Below are 5,464 nucleotides of genomic sequence, written 5' to 3'. Positions count from 1 at the left end.
CCAAACTGTTGTGTCCTTTTTATTATAATTGTGTTGGGTTAGTAGGATTAGGGAAAGACGAATTGTATTATTAGTAATAAAATCCAGTTCGAAAATGTATGCAAAATTTATAAATGGGTGAGGTTGATCAACTGTGGTAGAAAGTGGGAGAAGTATTCGTGTTGGATGGGTGGAAACAGTCGACATGGAAGGCATGTGGAAGGAAAATGGAAGGAGGAAAAATTGCGCGGGAAACTGTATGAAAAGGGGAGCTAGCATACCTTTGGGGAGTAGTTGGCTCACTAGTAAATCGGCGTTCGTGCGACACATTTGTGAGTGCGTGATTATCCAAAGTGCTTTAGTAGTACGAAAGTGAAATTGGCTTTAGTGAACGACCTCTTCTGTTCCCAAAAACTCGTTCAGGTAAACTAGACCACCGGAAATAGCCAAAGGCTAGTATTAAAGCTGGATTGGTCTTCAGGACCTTTGTTTTTCCGTTTGTTAAACCAACAGATCGGTAACCGCACAGTGCACGATCGGTCAATTCAACAATCTAAGTTGAGTTGGCCTAACAGTAAAGGAGCGAAACTCCAGACACCACTTCCGCCGGAGCAACCCTTCTCGGCGTGACCAATACGGTCTCGTCCGTGGTCCGTCGATAGCGTCAAAGAAGGGAACGCCGTTGACCCCCAGCTACGAAGCTAGCGTCTCTGGCGCGCCGCCATCGCGCCAGGCCCAGAAAACGTTCGATTCCGCCATTGGATCGTGCTGATCAAGCCAGTAACCCGCCATCCCAACGGACCCAGTCGTCAAACCTCCTCTCCGCAACAAATACGAGCGCTCGTCAACGTCGTCGAACATCACCAACGGTACGTACCTACAACGGATGCCACCTACCCAGATTGACCCCATTTTGCAATAGTATAATAAAACTAAACTCCCAATCCATAATTGTTTCTAATAAACCCATAGACCCACACATAGAGTACAGTTCATCCCCATTTAAAGAATTCCACAGTTTGCGTACCCGTTGTTCCGCGAAGCCCCTCCGAATTACCCAGTAGCATGCCGGCCCTGCGACACAGTTCAGGGGTCTCATGCTACTGAGCTAGTTATCCGGGAGTCGTTGTCGTCGTGAGGCTTGAGAGCACGCCGTATAAGTCTAAGATAGTCTCAGATTCTGAAGCTTGTTTGTTAGTTGGAGAACTATCATCGAACATCATTACACCATTATATAAAAAATCCCAGTGTTCCCAAAGCAATTACGGAGCACCAGAATTCTATAACAGAGTGATGCATAGGTTCCCAAACTTGCTTGTTAGTTGGAATTGCTCCAATGGACATCATTACGTACGAACGAAAAAAAAAACGTTTTATTATGATCACAAACATCACACACACATTTTTTGTCGTTCCTATTATCGTCAATAGTGTTATAGAATAAAGCTTATTATACATTTTATATACTTTATACCATATATTTTCCATTTCTATAAGTATTGAAACCATCAAGGGGTATCATGAGATGACAGTCTAACCAATAAATGAGGAATGCGTACGTAGAACGGAACAAAACTTGCAACACATTCAATCGACAATATAATAATTGGTTTCAGTATTGCACGGAAGTGGAGGTTACTAAGACTAACATTTATAAGTCAGTCTGCTTTTGTCGTAGATGACATACTGTTAGATTGTGCATTTTGCTCTCATCTTTTCCTACGAAATCTTGACTATATAGGCTTTGGAAAAAGCCGCAAGTCTCACTAGCACACAATTCGGCGGGCGTGATAAAAGTTTTCAAGAAATCAATTCGTCAGCACTACTATAAACCACAAAAATTCGCGAGTGAATTATTCTGCATCATCCACTCGGGTGGATAGAAGACATTTTGCTTTCATCGGTTCGGTATATAACGCGCGTGTGTCGACAACTTGCGTCTCCAAATCATTCCCGTGAATGGTGTCTGTGTCGTGGTGAACATCACTTCGAAGCTCACTGTGTTATCCACGCTGGTTCTATACAGAAGCGACGGATAAAAACAACAGAGTGATAAACAGCCTATTTGCTGGCCAGTGGTGTAAAACACACAGAAACCTACTTACTGCTACAGCAACATTCAGTTGAGATGGAACATTGTAATCCCCCACCGAAGCCACCGGACATCCCTTCCTCAAGTAATCACGTATCAGTGAGCGGCATGTCTCTTGCCAATAAATCAAACCGAAATAAACGCAAAATACCATCATGGATGGATAGGAATAACCAGCACGGTGATGCACAATTTCTTTTGATGACAGGGGCTGATAATACACCACTACCAAAAAAACCACTAACTATCCAAACATCAGTTGAACTTGCTGCCGGCGGTCCCATAGCAGGAGCTATGTCGGAATCTCGAGGCACTAAGTAACCCTTGAAGTGCGTAATATGTCCCAAGTTGAAAAACTGTTAACCCTAAAAAAACTGATCGATAATACCCCAATAGAAATAGTACATCATCCTACACGAAATGTATGCCGACGTGTAGTCACTTGTTGGGATTTTGCAGACACTCCGACTGAGGAGATACTACAAAGCCTCGAAAACCAAGGGGTAACTGCTATTAGAAGAATAACACGGCGAAGTGAGAATGGCATTGTCAACACCGGCACAATGATTCTCACTGTGCGCGGATCTGCCCCACCTGAATTTGTGCGACTTGGATTGCTACAGGTATCAACACGGCCTTTCTATCCAAGTCCAATGTTGTGCTACAGATGTTTGTCTTATGGTCATAAAAAGGATTCCTGTAAAGGAGTAGAGATTTGCCACACCTGTTCAAGCAATCACGAAGATATGGAAGATTGTAATCGTACACCATACTGCAAAAACTGTGACAAAATGAAAAACCAACTAGTCGCTCATGTACAGTATACCGACGAGAGCAGGAGATTATCAAGATTAAGGTTGATGAAGGTTTAACCTATACCGAAGCTAGAGAGGCGCACCAAACTAGAGTAACTAGCTCTAAAGGTACCTTTGCTAGCATTGTTCAACAACGAATTCCCAACTCAAACACTCCCGGGTATGAGATGAACGAGCTTAAGCAGCAGTTAATGCAGAGAGAAATGGAAAACAAAACCCTCATCGCTGAAAATGAAAAGCTACGGAATGAGATGACAAAGTTACAGAAAACCATGAGCAAATTAACTGAAACAACTAAACAGTTGCAAACGCAGATAAGACAGCAAATGCACCTCTCGAACCAGGAAGATCTTTTTGTAATTCCAAAAAACGTAGCACGCAAGCAACCTTCGAGACAAGCTGCACCCGAATCAAAAATCCAAACGAGACAACAAACGCGCAGTGATTTCTACCAGGATAGCAGAACGGACAAGCCATACTCTAGTAGTGAAACTGAAACCCATACCAATAATAAGAAGCGATCTGTCTCCAGTCCCCCCAAAAAATCTGCAAAGTTTAGTCAGCACTCAAGGAATAGCCAAAGTGATAACCATTCTAAAACTCAAGCCTCAGCTGACGAAATGATATCTGAGGAAGAAATGTAGCAAATCCAAAATATCATCATCGAAACGTAGCCGTAACACTGGCAAACACTGTAATATGACCAAAATTCTAACCCGACCTATGAATCATTCAACAAAAAAACAAATTCAGATTGTACGATTAACTCCAGAACATCAAATATGTGCCAGGAACGCATCATCAAATTGCATGAACTGCGACCATCTCGAAGGGACCAGAAGCTGTAAAATAAACATCACTCACCACTCACCACAAATAGAACCTGTTCATCGTCATACCGTGACAATAAATACAACGACAAGCAACGTAACAACGCCGCCACCCCCAGCGATTCTACGGGTTTGTATAACCCAAGGCCTCTTCCCTGCACCGACCCTGACCAGAGATGTTCCAGACTGGTCTGACGAGCCTTTGGCGGCAGTTGGTGCGGGGGGCCTGTATTCACAGGCAAGTACTCATACAACTTTTTTGACCGAACAAACAACAGACGTCTCGCACATTTCAGCTAATTTGTATAAGCAATCAATAATCGGATTGCACCACGATGACGAAAATGCAGCATCAATTCCACGGGTTTGTACAACCCTAGGCCTTTTCCCTGCACTAACCCCGATCAGAGATGTCCCAGGTTGTTCTGACGAGCCTTTGACGGCAGTTGGTGCGGGGGGCCTGTGTCCACAGGCAAGTATTGAAACAATTTCATCGAGTGAGCAGACGACAGATGCATTGAATATTTCAGTGTTTCAGCACCACCAAGAAGTAACTTCCCAACATCGGCATTCAAAGACCACTGCCATATCGCACGCGAATCCAACCACTTCAAGAAATAGAACTGCTGGAAAAAACAGTCTGTGCAACAACGAAGATGACACAACAATATCAGCGATTCCACGGGTTTGTATAACCCAAGGCCTCTTCCCTGCACCAACCCTGACCAGAGATGTTCCAGATTGGCCTGACGAGCCTTTGGCGGCAGTTGGTGCGGGGGGCCTGTATTCACAGGCAAGTACCCATACGACTTTTTTGACCGAACAAACAACAGACGTCTCGCACATTTCAGCTGAACTATATCAGCAACCAATAATCGGATTGCCCCACGATGACGAAAATGCAGCATCCATTCCACGGGTTTGTACAACTCTAGGCCTTTTCCCTGCACCAACCCTGATCAGAGATTTCCCAGGTTGCTCTGACGAGCCTTTGACGGCAGTTGGTGAGGAGGGACTGTGTCCACAACACCAACAAGAAGTAATTTCCCAACATCGGCATTCAAAGACCGCTACCATATCGAACGCGAATCCAACCGCTTCAAGAAATAGAACAGCTGGAAAAAACAGTCTGTACAACAACGAAGATGACACAACAATATCAGCGATTCCACGGGTTTGTATAACCCAAGGCCTTTTCCCTGCGCGAGCCCTGAACAGAGAAGTTCCAGATCTTCCTGATGATCCTCTGGCGGCAGCTGGCGTGGGGGCCTGTATACTCAGGCAAGTACCCATAGATCTATCTTACCAGAGCAGACAACAGAAGCATTGCACATTCCAGGTCACCAAAACAACGCCAAACGAATCGGAATCCAACAATCGCAAGCCAATGATACAGTAGATGCACAATCATCACGTGGTACAAACAGATCGTCAAATACAGCTGAACATTGTGTAGCTTTGCAATGGAATGTTAATGGACTTCAGGAACGTTATGCAGAGCTACAGCTTCTGGTAACAGAATACCAGCCTATTGTTATCGCTGTTCAAGAAACACGGCTGTCCAGAATCGATTTGATGAATCATTTTCACCATGCCGAATATGAATGGATGATCCGACCAGGACCTGCATCAGCTTCACAAAATGGCGTGGGTTTGGCAGTACTTAAATCGGTTCAACATACGTTCTTGCGCTTGAGCACGAATCTGCAAGCTGTTGCGGCCCGAGTAAACCATCCTATCACTGCCAC

The 5,464-nt window shown here is 44.4% G+C and overlaps 1 long non-coding RNA gene across 1 annotated transcript; it reads left to right on the top strand.

Moving 5' to 3' along the window:
- The first annotated feature begins 301 nt into the window (after window positions 1-301).
- Window positions 302-848, top strand: LOC134204670 (uncharacterized). The gene is made up of 2 exons (XR_009977930.1): window positions 302-402; window positions 461-848. It is a non-coding gene; the product is annotated as an uncharacterized LOC134204670 (long non-coding RNA).
- Window positions 849-5,464: the final 4,616 nt, after the last annotated feature.

The sequence above is a fragment of the Armigeres subalbatus genome, unplaced genomic scaffold (genome assembly GCF_024139115.2).
Source record: "Armigeres subalbatus isolate Guangzhou_Male unplaced genomic scaffold, GZ_Asu_2 Contig813, whole genome shotgun sequence".
NCBI classification, from domain to species: Eukaryota; Metazoa; Arthropoda; class Insecta; order Diptera; family Culicidae; genus Armigeres; species Armigeres subalbatus.
Note: the sequence above shows the minus strand (reverse complement) of the source record. Positions and strands in the feature narration are given on the sequence as shown.